General features: G+C 47.6%; 1 protein-coding gene across 5 annotated transcripts in view; it reads right to left on the reverse strand.

The window, feature by feature from the left end:
* The window catches only part of LOC138281115 (uncharacterized), a 415,049-nt gene that overhangs the window by 199,654 nt on the left and 198,761 nt on the right, over window positions 1-16,634 (reverse strand). The gene's annotated exons all lie outside the window — the stretch shown is intronic.

A 16,634-nucleotide genomic window follows, 5' to 3' on the forward strand; every position in this document is an offset into this window, starting at 1 on the left:
TTGGCGGCAAGGCCAGAGGAAATAATGAGAACAACAAGGAGGAGTCACTGGCCAGTCAGGACAGCCCCTAAGGTGTCCTCCGCTGAGGTGACTGACTTTTAGAAATCCTCCATCTTGCAGATGGAGGATTCCCCCCAATAGGGATAGGAATGTGACCCCCTCCCCTTGGGAGGAGGCACAAAGAGGGTGTACCCACCCTCAGGGCTAGTAGCCATTGGCTACTAACCCCCCCAGACCTAAACACGCCCTTAAATTTTGTATTTAAGGGCTCCCCTGAACCTAGGAACTCAGATTCCTGCAACCTAAGAAGAAGAGGACTGCTGAGCTGAAAAACCCTGCAGAGAAGACAGAGACACCAACTGCTTTGGCCCCCAGCTCTACCGGCCTGTCTCCCCCCTTCGGAAGAAAACTGCTCCAGCGACGCTTTCCCCAGGACCAGCGACCTCTGAATCCTCAGAGGACTGCCCTGCTCTAAAAGGACCAAGAAACTCCCGAGAACAGCGGCCCTGTTCACCCAAGACTGCAACTTTGTTTCCAAAGGAGCAACTTTAAACCGACTGCGTTTCCCACCAGAAGCGTGATACTTGCAACTCTGCACCCAACGCCCCCAGCTCGACTTGTGGAGAAAACACTTCAGGGAGGACCCTCCGACGACTCAGAGACTGAGTAACCAAAGTTGTCCCCCGAGCCCCCACAGCGACGCCTGCAGAGGGAATTCCGAGGCTCCCCCTGACTGCGACTGCCTGACTCTCCGGTCCCGACGCCTGGAAAAGACCCTGCACCCGCAGCCCCCAGGACCTGAAGGATCGGAACTCCAGTGCAGGAGTGACCCCCAGGAGGCCCTCTCCCTTGCCCAGGTGGTGGCTACCCCGAGGAGCCCCCGCCCTTGCCTGCATCGCTGAGGAGACCCCTTGGTCTCCCATTGATTTCAATTACAAACCCGACGTGTGTTTGCACACTGCACCCGGCCGCCCCGTGCTGCTGAGGGTGTACTTTCTGTGCTAACTTGTGTCCCCCCGGTGCCCTACAAAACCCCCCTGGTCTGCCCTCCGAAGACGCGGGTACTTACCTGCTGGCAGACTGGAACCGGGGCACCCCCTTCTCCATTGAAGTCTATGTGTTTTGGGCACCACTTTGAACTCTGCACCTGACCGGCCCTGAGCTGCTGGTGTGGTAACTTTGGGGTTGCTCTGAACCCCAAACGGTGGGCTACCTTGGACCCAAACTTGAACCCCGTAGGTGGTTTACTTACCTGCAAGAACTAACAATTACTTACCTCCTCTAGGAACTGTGAAAATTGCACTGTGTCTAGTTTTAAAATAGCTATATGTGTTTTATTTGAAAAGTATATATGCTATTGTGATTATTCAAAGTTCCTAAAGTACTTACCTGCAATACCTTTCATGCAAAGTATTACATGTAGAATTTGAACCTGTGGTTCTTAAAATAAACTAAGAAAATATATTTTTCTATACAAAAACCTATTGGCCTGGAATTGTCTCTGAGTGTGTGTTCCTCATTTATTGCCTGTGTGTATGTTCAACAAATGCTTAACACTACTCCTTTGATAAGCCTACTGCTCGACCATACTACCACAAAATAGAGCATTAATATTATCTCTTTTTGCCACTATCTTACCTCTAAGGGGAACCCTTGGACTCTGTGCATACTATTCCTTACTTTGAAATAGTGCATACAGAGCCAACTTCCTACACAATGTTTTTAGCAGAAGCATGTAGTGGTTGAACGTTATTATTATGGCAGTAATAAACAAATCTTTTCCATTTGTTGGCGTAACAATGCCTTGTAGTAGGTTTTCTAGCTTGTTTAATGACCTCCATACATTCTTGTGTAAGGTCTAAATGTCCAAATTCTAAGACTTCAGGAGCCAGATTGCTAGATTGAGCGATGCTGGATTCGGGTGTATGATCTGTTTGTGTTGAGTTAACAGATCTGGTTTGTTTGGTAGTTTGATATGAGGTACTACTGACATGTCCAGTAGTGTTGTATACCATGGTTGACGGGCCCAGGTTGGTGCTATTAGTATTAGTTTGAGTTTGTTTTGACTCAATTTGTTTACCAGATAAGGAAGGAGAGGAAGAGGGGGAAAAGCGTAAGCAAATATCCCTGACCAACTCATCCATAACGCATTGCCCCTGGACTGAGGGTGAGGATACCTGGACGCGAAATTTTGGCATTTTGCGTTTTCTTTTGTTGCAAATAGGTCTATTTCTGGTGTTCCCCAGCGTAGAAAGTAAGTTTGTAGTATCTGGGGATGAATTTCCCATTCGTGTGTCTGTTGGTGATCTCGACAGATTGTCGGCCAACTGGTTTTGAATCCCTATGATGTATTGTGCTATTAGGCGAATGTGAATCGCCCAATGCCAAATCTTTTGTGCTAAAAGACACAGTTGTGATGAGCGTGTCCCCCCTTGTTTGTTTAGGTAATACATTGTTGTCATGTCTGTTTTGACAAGAATGTGTTTCTGGGCTATCAGTGGTTAAAATGCTTTCAATGCTAGAAACACTGCTAACAGTTCTAACTGATTTATGTGCAGTTGTTTTTGGTGAACGTCCCATTGTCCCTGTATACTGTGCTGGTTGAGGTGTGCTCCCCACCCCGTCATGGAAGCATCTGTTGTGATCACGTATTGTGGCACTGGGTCTTGGAATGGCCGCCCTTGGTTTAAATTTATAGGATTCCACCATTGAAGCGAGAAGTGTGTCTGGCGGTCTATCAATACTAGATCTTGAAGTTGACCCTGTGCTTGTGTCCATTGTGTTGCTAGGCACTGTTGTAAGGGCTGCATGTGTAGTCTTGCATTTGGGACAATGGCTATGCATGAAGACATCATGCCTAGGAGTTTCATTACAAACCTCACTTGATAGTGTTGGTTTGGGTACATGTTTAAAATTACATTTTGGAAGGCTTTGTGAACCCTTTGTGGACTTGGAGTGGCAATCCCCTTTTGTGTGTTGATTGTTGCTCCTAAGTATTGTTGTACTTGGCACGGTTGTAGATGGGACTTCTGGTAGTTTAGGGAGAACCATGGGGGGGTGTTATGCAGAATGGTAATACTTTGAATTGGTAATGCACGCCTTGGATTACAAATCTTAAGTATTTCCTGTGTGAAAGATGTATGGGTATGTGGAAATAAGCATCCTTTAGATCTAATGTTGACATGTAGTCCTGTTGTTTGAGCAAGGGAATCACGTCTTGAAGTGTCACCATGTGAAAATGATCTGATTTGATGTAAAGATTCAGTGTTCTGAGGTCTAATATGGGTCTCAGTGTTTTGTCCTTTTTTGGAATTAGAAAATACAGGGAGTAGACACCTGTTCCTTTTTGATGGTTGCGTACTAGTTCTATTGCTTCTTTTTGTAACAATGCTTGGACTTCTAGTTGTAACAGGTCTAAGTGTTGTTTGGACATATCATGTGGTCTTGGAGGCACATCTGGTGGCAATTGTAGGAATTCTATGCACTAACCATGTTGGATAATGGTTAGGACCCATGCGTCTGTTATGTGTTCCCAGTTGTGGTAATATGTGGTAAGTCTCCCCCCCCACTGGTGTTGGGGGTTTGTGACATTGAAGTCACTGTTTGGTTTGTGGGGTTTTTGGGCTCTGGAATTTCCCTCTTGCTTTAGGGAACTGTCCACCTCTATATTGTCCCCGAAACACTCCTCTTTGATACTGGCCCTGATATGTGGGTCTGACTTGCGAGGTGGAAGGCTCTGTGGTTTGGGCACGAAACCCCCCCCATCGCATGCCTGGTCTTCTTGCATCCCCTAAGGATTTCTATTAGCCTGAGAGTCACTTTAAGGCAACTCTCGTATGCTAGGTTGGGCGCAGTAGACTGGGTGCCATATCCTCCTGTTTTGCTTGGTTTGCAAGTTATGTGATGCGCTCATGGGTATGATCTGTCCCCTGGATTACTGTAGTAGGTCTGAGTAGCATGTTTGTCTGGCCCACTGTGGAGTAATGAGTACGAGTGAAATCTTTGACTGCTTAAATTTGTCCAGCAGTTTTGGGATCAGGGGATGTGGTGGAAATTCATATGAAGATCTCCCTAAACAGTTTGACAGGACGTTCCCTTTGAACTCACGGTGTGGATATCTGGGCACAAAGTTTTGCCATTTTGTGTTTTCTGGGCTTCCAAATAGGTTTATGCTTGTAGGGCCCCTTTTCCTGAAAACATTGTCCAGTACCTCTTGTCAGTTCCCACTCATTGGAGGAGTTTGTCTGATTAGTTTGTTTGCTTTAGTGTTCTGTATCCCTGGGAGGTGTAGTGCCACCAGAGGTTTTCAGCTGGAGTATCCACTTGTGTATATATACTGTGCTAATTTGTAACAACTTTGTCCCCCCTAGTTTGTTGAGGCAGAATATTACTGTGTGCTGTCTGCCTGTTTCATTCAAAGTGTACAGAGTGCTAATTCAGACAGTCTTTTAATGCTAGTAAGACCACCTTGAGTTCCAGAAGGTTTTTGTATTGCATTGCGTCTGCTAGCTTCCGGAGGCCTCTGACCTTTAGGCGGTCTATGTGCTGGATGCGTCCGTCGTTATGGTCACCGTGGGAGGTGGTAGCTTGAAGAGTCTGCCTATCGTTAGGTTCCTTGTGTTCCACCATTTTACTTACCTCTGAACCTTTGCAGTGACAACCACTAGATTCCCCTCACCTCCCTGTGATCATTTGTTGCAGAGACATTCCTGTATGGGTCGCAGGGAGTTTTGCTTGTAGTATGAGTGGGATGTAAGACTCCATCAGGCTCATTAGTTTCATAAATGGTCTCACTGTCAGAGACTGACCATTCTGTTAGAGGTGAGCTTGCTCTATTAATGCATTTGCCATCTTGGGCAGAGTGGTAGGCATGAGAAGCCAGAGTTCAGTGCCCCTCTGTAAGGAAATGCCTCCTTGGCATGGTTGCCCCCTGACTTTTTGCCTTTGCTGATGCTATGTTTACAATTGAAAGTGTGCTGAGGCCTGCTAACCAGGCCCCAGCACCAGTGTTCTTTCCCTAACCTGTACTTTTGTATCCACAATTGGCAGACCCTGGCATCCAGATAAGTCCCTTGTAACTGGTACTTCTAGTACCAAGGGCCCTGATGCCAAGGAAGGTCTCTAAGGGCTGCAGCATGTCTTATGCCACCCTGGAGACCTCTCACTCAGCACAGACACACTGCTTGCCAGCTTGTGTGTGCTAGTGAGAACAAAACGAGTAAGTCGACATGGCACTCCCCTCAGGGTGCCATGCCAGCCTCTCACTGCCTATGCAGTATAGGTAAGACACCCCTCTAGCAGGCCTTACAGCCCTAAGGCAGGGTGCACTATACCATAGGTGAGGGTACCAGGGCATGAGCATGGTACCCCTACAGTGTCTAAACAAAACCTTAGACATTGTAAGTGCAGGGTAGCCATAAGAGTATATGGTCTGGGAGTCTGTCAAACACGAACTCCACAGCACCATAATGGCTACACTGAAAACTGGGAAGTTTGGTATCAAACTTCTCAGCACAATAAATGCACACTGATGCCAGTGTACATTTTATTGTAAAATACACAACAGAGGGCACCTTAGAGGTGCCCCCTGAAACTTAACCGACTGTCTGTGTAGGCTGACTAGTTCCAGCAGCCTGCCACACCAGAGACATGTTGCTGGCCCCATGGGGAGAGTGCCTTTGTCACTCTGAGGCCAGTAACAAAGCCTGCACTGGGTGGAGATGCTAACACCTCCCCCAGGCAGGAGCTGTAACACCTGGCGGTGAGCCTCAAAGGCTCACCCCTTTGTCACAGCCCAGCAGGGCACTCCAGCTTAGTGGAGTTGCCCGCCCCCTCCGGCCACGGCCCCCACTTTTGGCGGCAAGGCTGGAGGGAACAAAGAAAGCAACAAGGAGGAGTCACTGGCCAGTCAGGACAGCCCCTAAGGTGTCCTGAGCTGAAGTGACTCTAACTTTTAGAAATCCTCCATCTTGCAGATGGAGGATTCCCCCAATAGGGTTAGGATTGTGACCCCCTCCCCTTGGGAGGAGGCACAAAGAGGGTGTACCCACCCTCAGGGCTAGTAGCCATTGGCTACTAACCCCCCAGACCTAAACACGCCCTTAAATTTAGTATTTAAGGGCTACCCTGAACCCTAGAAAATTAGATTCCTGCAACTACAAGAAGAAGGACTGCCTAGCTGAAAACCCCTGCAGAGGAAGACCAGAAGACGACAACTGCCTTGGCTCCAGAAACTCACCGGCCTGTCTCCTGCCTTCCAAAGATCCTGCTCCAGCGACGCCTTCCAAAGGGACCAGCGACCTCGACATCCTCTGAGGACTGCCCCTGCTTCGAAAAGACAAGAAACTCCCGAGGACAGCGGACCTGCTCCAAGAAAAGCTGCAACTTTGTTTCCAGCAGCTTTGAAAGAACCCTGCAAGCTCCCCGCAAGAAGCGTGAGACTTGCAACACTGCACCCGGCGACCCCGACTCGGCTGGTGGCGATCCAACACCTCAGGAGGGACCCCAGGACTACTCTAAGACTGTGAGTACAAAAACCTGTCCCCCCTGAGCCCCCACAGCGCTGCCTGCAGAGGGAATCCCGAGGCTTCCCCTGACCGCGACTCTTTGAATCCTAAGTCCCGACACCTGGGAGAGACCCTGCACCCGCAGCCCCCAGGACCTGAAGGACCGGATTTTCACTGGAGGAGTGACCCCCAGGAGTCCCTCTCCCTTGACCAAGTGGAGGTTTCCCCGAGGAACCCCCCCCTTGCCTGCCTGCAGCGCTGAAGAGATCCCTAGATCTCCCATTGACTTCCATTACAAACCCGACGCTTGTTTCTACACTGCACCCGGCCGTCCCCGCGCTGCTGAGGGTGAAATTTCTGTGTGGGCTTGTGTCCCCCCCGGTGCCCTACAAAACCCCCCTGGTCTGCCCTCCGAAGACGCGGGTACTTACCTGCAAGCAGACCGGAACCGGGGCACCCCCTTCTCTCCATTCTAGCCTATGTGTTTTGGGCACCACTTTGAACTCTGCACCTGACCGGCCCTGAGCTGCTGGTGTGGTGACTTTGGGGTTGCTCTGAACCCCCAACGGTGGGCTACCTTGGACCAAGAACTAAGCCCTGTAAGTGTCTTACTTACCTGGTTAACCTAACAAATACTTACCTCCCCTAGGAACTGTGAAAATTGCACTAAGTGTCCACTTTTAAAACAGCTATTTGTGAATAACCTGAAAAGTATACATGCAATTTTGATGATTTGAAGTTCCTAAAGTACTTACCTGCAATACCTTTCGAATGAGATATTACATGTAGAATTTGAACCTGTGGTTCTTAAAATAAACTAAGAAAAGATATTTTTCTATATAAAAACCTATTGGCTGGATTTGTCTCTGAGTGTGTGTACCTCATTTATTGTCTATGTGTATGTACAACAAATGCTTAACACTACTCCTTGGATAAGCCTACTGCTCGACCACACTACCACAAAATAGAGCATTAGTATTATCTCTTTTTGCCACTATCTTACCTCTAAGGGGAACCCTTGGACTCTGTGCATGCTATTCCTTACTTTGAAATAGCACATACAGAGCCAACTTCCTACATTGGTGGATCAGCGGTGGGGTACAAGACTTTGCATTTGCTGGACTACTCAGCCAATACCTGATCACACGACAAATTCCAAAATTGTCATTAGAAATTCATTTTTGCAATTTGAAATTGTTCTAAATTCTTAAAAGTCCTGCTAGGGCCTTGTGTGTTAAGTCCCTGTTTAGCATTGTCTTTTAGAGTTTAAAAGTTTGTTAAAAGTTTGAAATTAGATTCTAGAAACAGTTTTAGATTCTTTAAAAAGTCTTCCAACTCTTAGCAAAATAATGTCTGATACAGAGATGAATGTGGTGGAACTCGACACCACACCTTACCTCCATCTTAAGATGAGGGAGCTAAGGTCTCTCTGTAATATCAAAAAAATAACCATTAGCTCCAGACCTACCAAAATTCAGCTCCAGGAGCTGTTGGCAGAGTTTGAAAAAGCCAACCCCTCTGATGATGACCTCACAGAGGAAGAAATTAGTGACTTGGAGGCCAATGTCCCTCCTCCAGTCCTAAATAGGGAGAACAGGACCCCTCAAGTCCTGTCTCCAACTGTGTTAGTCAGAAATAGTGAGTCCCTCACAGGAGGGTCCCACATTTCTGAAATCACTGAGGATGCTCTCAGTGAAGATGACCTCCTGTTAGCCAGGATGGCCAAAAGATTGGCTTTAGAGAGACAGCTCCTAGCCATAGAAAGGGAAAGACAAGAGATGGGCCTAGGACCCATCAATGGTGGCAGCAATATAAATAGGGTCAGAGATTCTCCTGACATGTTAAAAATCCCCAAAGGGATTGTGACAAAATTTGAAGATGGTGATGACATCACCAAGTGGTTCACAGCTTTTGAGAGGGCTTGTGTAACCAGAAAAGTGAACAGATCTCACTGGGGTGCTCTCCTTTGGGAAATGTTCACTGGAAAGTGTAGGGATAGACTCCTCACACTCTCTGGAAAAGATGCAGAATCTTATGACCTCATGAAGGGTACCCTGATTGAGGGCTTTGGATTCTCCACTGAGGAGTACAGGATTAGGTTCAGGGGGGCTCAAAAATCCTCGAGCCAGACCTGGGTTGACTTTGTTGACTACTCAGTGAAAACACTAGATGGTTGGATTCAAGGCAGTGGTGTAAGTAATTATGATGGGCTGTACAATTTATTTGTGAAAGAACACCTGTTAAGTAATTGTTTCAATGATAAACTGCATCAGCATCTGGTAGACCTAGGACCAATTTCTCCCCAAGAATTGGGAAAGAAGGCGGACCATTGGGTCAAGACAAGGGTGTCCAAGACTTCAACAGGGGGTGACCAAAAGAAAGGGGTCACAAAGACTCCCCAGGGGAAGGGTGATGAGACAACCAAAACTAAAAATAGTAAAGAGTCTTCTACAGGCCCCCAAAAACCTGCACAGGAGGGTGGGCCCAGAGCCTCTTCACAAAACAATGGGTACAAGGGTAAAAACTTTGATCCCAAAAAGGCCTGGTGTCATAGCTGTAAACAGCATGGACACCAAACTGGAGACAAGGCCTGTCCCAAGAAAGGTTCCACTCCAAACTCCCATCCAGGTAACACTGGTATGGCTAGTCTCCAAGTGGGATCAACAGTGTGCCCAGAGCAAATCAGGGTCCACACTGAAGCTACTCTAGTTTCTGAGGGTGGGGTGGATTTAGCCACACTAGCTGTCTGGCCGCCTAACATGCAAAAATACAGACAGCAACTCTTAATTAATGGGACTAGAATAGAGGGCCTGAGGGATACAGGTGCCAGTGTCACCATGGTGACAGAGAAACTGGTTTCCCCTGGCCAATACCTGACTGGAAAAACTTACACAGTCACCAACGCTGACAATCAGAGAAAAGTACATCCCATGGCAATGGTTACTTTAGAATGGGGAGGGGTCAATGGCCTGAAACAGGTGGTGGTCTCCTCAAATATCCCAGTGGACTGTCTGCTTGGAAATGACCTGGAGTCCTCAGCATGGGCTGAGGTAGAACTAAAAACCCATGCAGCAATGCTGGGTATCCCTGAACTGGTGTGTGTGAAAACAAGAGCACAGTGCAAGGCACAGGGTGAACAAGTAGAGCTGGAGTCTGGAAGAATGGCCCAGCCTACCAAGAGAACAGGAAAGTCAGTTGGGAAACCAACTGCAAAACAGCAAAAGAAAGGGAACCTCTCTTCTCAGGAAGAAGTTCTGCCCTCTGAGGGAACTGAGCCTTTGGAGCTTGAACCTTATCAGGTTGAGCTCTTAGGCCCAGGGGGACCCTCAAGGGAGGAGCTGTGTAAGGGACAAGAAACCTGTCCCTCTCTTGAAGGCCTTAGGCAGCAAGCTGCTGAAGAGTCCAAAGGCAAGAAAAATGGAACGCATAGGGTCTATTGGGAAGATGGACTCCTGTACACTGAGGCCAGAGACCCCAAACCTGGTGCCACTAGGAGAGTGGTAGTGCCTCAGCTGTTCAGGAAGTTCATCCTAACATTGGCCAATGACATTCCCCTTGCTGGACATTTGGGACAAACCAAGACGTGGGAGAGGTTAGTCAACCACTTCTACTGGCCCAATATGTCCAACATGGTTAAGGAGTTTTGCCTCTCCTGCCCCACCTGTCAAGCCAGTGGTAAGACAGGGGGGCATCCAAAGGCCCCCCTCATTCCACTTCCAGTGGTGGGGGTTCCCTTTGAAAGAGTGGGTGTGGACATAGTTGGTCCACTAGAACCTCCCACAGCCTCAGGAATGAAAATGTCACTTACCCAGTGTACATCTGTTCGTGGCATCAGTCGCAGTAGATTCGCATGTTCTGCAATAGCTCGCCATCTGGTGTTGGGCCGGAGTGTTACAAGTTGTTTTTCTTCGAAGAAGTCTTTCGAGTCACGGGACCGAGTGACTCCTCCTTTTGTCTCCATTGCGCATGGGCGTCGACTCCATCTTCGATTGTTTTTCCCCGCAGAGGGTGAGGTAGGAGTTGAATTGTAGTAATAGTGCCCATGCAATGGAGTGACTAAGTATGCACCTATTTAAGGTTGAGATGATACATATATAAATAATTGAAGGTAACTTCCAAACTGCTACAGGCTCCCGGGGAGGCGGGTGGGCACATGCGAATCTACTGCGACTGATGCCACGAACAGATGTACACTGGGTAAGTGACATTTTCAGTTCGATGGCATCTGTCGCTGTAGATACGCATGTTCTGCATAGACTAGTAAGCAGTTATTTCCCCAAAAGCGGTGGATCAGCCTGTAGGAGTGGAAGTAGTCTGAAATAATGTTCTTAATACGGCTTGACCTACTGTGGCTTGTTGTGCGGATAACACGTCTACACAGTAGTGCTTGGTGAATGTGTGAGGCGTAGACCATGTGGCCGCCTTACATATTTCTTGCATTGGGATGTTTCCTAGAAAGGCCATGGTAGCACCTTTCTTTCTGGTTGAGTGTGCCCTTGGTGTAATGGGCAGCTGTCGTTTAGCTTTAAGGTAGCAGATTTGGATGCATTTAACTATCCATCTGGCTATACCTTGTTTTGAAATTGGGTTTCCTGCGTGAGGTTTTTGAAATGCAATAAAGAGTTGTTTAGTCTTTCTGATGTTTTTTGTTCTGTCAATGTAATACATCAATGCTCTTTTGACATCTAATGTATGTAGTGCCCTTTCAGCTACGGTATCTGGCTGTGGAAAGAACACTGGAAGTTCCACTGTTTGATTTAGATGGAACGGTGAAATAACCTTTGGCAAAAATTTAGGATTGGTCCTTAGGACGACTTTATTTTTGTGTAGTTGTATAAAAGGTTCCTGTATAGTAAACGCCTGAATCTCGCTTACTCTTCTCAGGGAAGTAATGGCGATGAGAAATGCCACCTTCCAGGTTAGGAACTGTATGTTGCAGGAGTGCATGGGTTCAAAAGGTGGACCCATAAGTCTAGTTAGGACAACATTTAGGTTCCATGAAGGAACAGGTGGTGTTCTTGGTGGTATAATTCTCCTAAGGCCCTCCATGAATGCTTTAATGACTGGTATTTTATATAGGGAAGTTGAATAGGTAGTCTGCAGGTATGCAGATATTGCTGCAAGGTGAATCTTAATGGAAGAGAAAGCTAGGTTAGATTTTTGTAAGTGAAGCAAGTAACCCACTACATGTTCTGGAGTTGTGTGTAATGGTTGTATTTGATTAATATGGCAGTAGCAAACAAACCTCTTCCATTTACTTGCATAGCAGTGCCTGGTGGATGGCCTTCTTGCTTGTTTTATGACTTCCATACATTCTTGGGTAAGTTGTAAGTGCCCGAATTCTAGGATTTCAGGAGCCAGATTGCTAGATTCAGCGATGCTGGATCTGGGTGTCTGATCTTTTGGTTGTGCTGTGTCAACAGATCTGGCCTGTTGGGCAATTTGATGCAGGGTACCACTGATAGGTCTAGCAGCGTTGTGTACCAGGGTTGCCTTGCCCAAGTTGGTGCTATCAATATGAGTTTGAGTTTGCTTTGACTGAGTTTGTTTACCAGGTAAGGAAGGAGAGGGAGAGGAGGAAAAGCGTAAGCAAATATCCCTGACCAGTTCATCCATAGGGCATTGCCTTGGGATTGTTTGTGTGGGTATCTGGATGCGAAGTTTTGGCATTTTGCGTTCTCCCTTGTCGCAAACAAGTCTATCTGAGGTGTTCCCCAGAGTTTGAAATAAGTGTTCAGAATTTGGGGGTGAATTTCCCATTCGTGGACCTGTTGGTGATCTCGAGAGAGATTGTCTGCGAGTTGATTTTGTATCCCTGGTATAAACTGTGCAATTAGGCGAATTTGGTTGTGAATTGCCCAATGCCAAATTTTTTGTGCTAGCAGGCTTAACTGCGTGGAGTGCGTCCCTCCCTGCTTGTTTAGATAATACATTGTTGTCATGTTGTCTGTTTTGACGAGAATGTATTTGTGAACTATTATTGGTTGGAAAGCTTTTAGTGCTTGAAAAACTGCTAGAAGTTCTAGGTGATTGATATGCAGTTTTGTTTGATGTACGTTCCATTGTCCTTGTATGCTGTGTTGATCGAGGTGTGCTCCCCACCCTGTCATGGAAGCATCTGTTGTTATTACGTATTGTGGCACTGGGTCTTGGAAAGGCCGCCCCTTGTTTAAATTTATGTTGTTCCACCACAGAAGCGAGAGGTAAGTTTGGCGGTCTATTAACACCAGATCTAGAAGGTGACCCTGTGCTTGAGACCACTGTGATGCTAGGCATTGTTGTAAGGGCCTCATGTGCAGTCTTGCGTTTGGGACAATGGCTATGCATGATGACATCATGCCTAGGAGTTGTAATACCATCTTTGCCTGTATTTTTTGTGTTGGATACATGCGTTGTATGATGGTGTTGAAATTTTGAATTCTTTGTGGACTTGGAGTGGCTACTCCCTTTGATGTGTCTATTATGGCTCCCAGGTATTGTTGTACCTTGCGTGGCAGAATTTTGGTTTTTGTGAAATTGACGGTGAACCCGAGTTTGAAGAGGGTTTGTATGATCTGATCTGTGTGATTTGAGCACTGTATGAACGAATGGGCCTTGATTAGCCAGTCGTCCAAATATGGGAACACATGTATTTGCTGCCTTCTTATGTGTGCAGCGACTACCGCTAGACATTTGGTAAAGACTCTTGGTGCGGTTGTTAATCCGAAAGGCAGTACCTTGAATTGGTAATGTATTCCTTTGAATACAAACCTTAGGTATTTCCTGTGCGATGGGTGTATTGGTATATGGAAATAAGCATCCTTGAGGTGTAAAGTTGCCATGTAGTCGTGTAGTTTTAGCAATGGCAATACTTCTTGTAGTGTGACCATGTGGAAGTGGTCTGATTTGATGAAAGTGTTCACTACTCTGAGGTCTAGGATTGGTCTCAGCGTTTTGTCCTTCTTTGGTATCAGAAAGAACAGTGAGTAAACTCCTGTGTTTATTTGTGTGTTTGGCACTAATTCGATTGCATTCTTTTGCAATAGTGCCTGCACTTCTATCTCCAGGAGATTGGAATGGTGTGTTGTTAAATTTTGTGCTTTTGGTGGTATGTTTGGAGGGAATTGTAGAAATTCTATGCAATAACCATGTTGGATAATTGCTAGAACCCAAGTGTCTGTAGTGATTTCCTCCCATGCTTTGTAATAATGACCTATTCTTCCCCCCACTGGTGTTGTGTGGAGGGGGTGAGTGACATGTGAGTCATTGTTTAGTAGTAGGGGTTTTGGGGCTTTGAAATCTCCCTCTATTTCTAGGGAATTGCCCTCCTCTATATTGTCCCCGAAAACCTCCTCTATACTGTCCCTGGTAAGTGGACGGTGTTGCTTGTGAGGTGCTGGCTTGTGTGCTTTGACCCCGAAACCCCCCTCGAAAGGGCGTTTTACGGAATGTGCTGTAATTCCCTCTGCTCTGCGGGGAGTAGAGTGCGCCCATGGCTTTGGCAGTGTCCGTATCTTTTTTGAGTTTCTCAATCGCTGTGTCCACTTCTGGACCGAATAGTTCTTTTTCATTAAAAGGCATATTGAGAACTGCTTGTTGAATCTCTGGTTTAAATCCAGACGTTCGGAGCCATGCATGCCGTCTGATAGTTACAGATGTATTAATTGTCCGTGCAGCTGTATCTGCAGCGTCCATGGAGGAACGTATCTGGTTGTTGGAGATGGTCTGTCCCTCCTCAACCACTTGTTTCGCCCTATTTTGGAAGTCCTTGGGCAGATGTTCAATGAGATGTTGCATCTCGTCCCAGTGGGCTCTGTCATAGCGCGCAAGTAGTGCCTGGGAGTTCGCGATGCGCCACTGGTTTGCAGCTTGTGCTGCGACTCTTACCAGCTGCATCGAACTTGCGGCTTTCTTTATCTGGGGGTGGTGCATCTCCAGATGTGTGAGAGTAGGCCCTTTTCCTAGCTGCTCCTACAACAACAGAGTCTGGTGGCAGCTGTGTAGTGATGAAAGCCGGGTCCGTAGGAGGCGGCTTATACTTCTTTTCCACCCTTGGTGTGATTGCCCTACTTTTGACCGGCTCCTTAAATATGTCTTTTGCGTGCCGGAGCATACCAGGGAGCATAGGCAGGCTTTGGTAGGAGCTGTGGGTGGAGGAGAGTGTGTTGAACAAGAAATCATCCTCGACCTGTTCTGAGTGGAGGCTTACGTTATGAAATTGTGCTGCTCTAGCCACCACCTGAGAGTACGCGGTGCTGTCTTCTGGTGGAGATGGCTTTGTAGGGTAGGCCTCCGGGCTGTTATCTGACACTGGGGCGTCGTATAGGTCCCATGCGTCCTGATCTTGGTCACCCTGGCTCATGGTGGTGTGAGCTGGGGAGTGAGATGGAGTTTGTGCTGGTGAAACGTTAATCACGGGCGGAGGAGAGGGTGGTGGTGTAATTCTTTTAACCACTTTTGGTTGTGGTGCTTGTTCCGTCTGGAACTCCAACCTTCTCTTTCTCCTAATGGGGGGAAGGGTGCTTATTTTTCCTGTCCCCTGCTGAATGAAGATACGCTTTTGCGTATGGTCCACATCAGTTGCTTGTAGCTCTTCCTCAAACCTATGCTTTTGCATTTGGGAGGTTAGCGAGTGCTCTTCTGTATAAGAGCCTGAAGCTGGGTCGCTTGCAGTTTGTTTCGGCGTCGAAACTTTGTCTGCGTGTTTTTTCGGCTCCGAGGTGACTTTTTTCCTTTTCGGGGCCGAAACCTCCCGGCGTCGATCTGTTTCGGTGCCGCTGTCTCGGCGTCGAGCCGTGTCCACACCGGCATCTCGGTGTCGAGGCTTGTCTCCAGCACTTTCTCGGTCCCGAGAAGGCTGCGTGCCGGTGTCTCGACCGGAGTCGGACGATCTCGGCACTGTTTTGGCCTTTTTCGGTGCCGACGGTCGGTCACCGAATTTATGGGTGGAGCCATGGCCTGGTGGCAGTGGCGTCCCCTGGGCCTTGTAAATGTTTCTTTGTGTGGTTTTCGACGTCTTACTCACGGTTTGTGTGTCGTCGAATCCTTCGGAGTCTGAGTCTTGGATCGAGAAGGTACCTTCTTCTTCCTGTTCCTCGAACTCCCGTTGGGCTGTCGGTGCGGACGCCATTTGAAGTCTTCTGGCTCGACGGTCTCGGAGTGTTTTTCGGGACCGGAACGCACGACAGGCCTCGCAGGTGTCTTCGCTGTGCTCAGGTGACAGGCACAGGTTGCAGACCAAGTGTTGGTCTGTGTAGGGGTATTTATTGTGGCATTTGGGGCAGAAACGAAACGGGGTCCGTTCCATCGGCGTTGTTCAGCACGCGGTCGGGCCGACCAGGCCCCGACGGAGGATCGAAAAACTACCCCGAAGGGCACCGGAGCTCTTCTATCTTCGATGCGGTGTGAAATCTAAGTACGCCGATCCCGAACGCAACAATACCGACGAAAATCTTCCGAAATTAGCTAATTTTCCGTTCCGAAACTCGGAGCGACAGGAACACGTCCGAACCCGATGGCGGAAAAAAAACAATCGAAGATGGAGTCGACGCCCATGCGCAATGGAGACAAAAGGAGGAGTCACTCGGTCCCGTGACTCGAAAGACTTCTTCGAAGAAAAACAACTTGTAACACTCCGGCCCAACACCAGATGGCGAGCTATTGCAGAACATGCGTATCTACAGCGACAGATGCCATCGAACATATGTATATCCTGGTAGTAGTGGATCATGCTACCAGGTATCCTGAAGCTATTCCCCTTAGGTCGACTACTGCCCCTGCAGTAGCCAAGGCCCTCATTGGTATCTTTACCAGAGTGGGTTTCCCTAAGGAGGTGGTGTCTGACAGAGGTACCAACTTCATGTCAGCATACCTAAAGCACATGTGGAATGAGTGTGGGGTGACTTATAAATTCACTACACCATACCATCCACAAACTAATGGCTTAGTTGAGAGATTCAACAAGACATTAAAGGGCATGATCATGGGGCTCCCAGAAAAACTCAAAAGGAGATGGGATGTCCTCTTGCCATGCCTGCTTTTCGCTTACAGAGAGGTGCCACAGAAGGGAGTAGGATTCTCACCCTTTGAACTTCTGTTTGGTCATCCTGTAAGGGGACCACTTGCCCTTGTTAAAGAAGGCTGGGAGAG

Source organism: Pleurodeles waltl, chromosome 2_2 (genome assembly GCF_031143425.1).
Source record: "Pleurodeles waltl isolate 20211129_DDA chromosome 2_2, aPleWal1.hap1.20221129, whole genome shotgun sequence".
NCBI classification, from domain to species: domain Eukaryota; kingdom Metazoa; phylum Chordata; class Amphibia; order Caudata; family Salamandridae; genus Pleurodeles; species Pleurodeles waltl.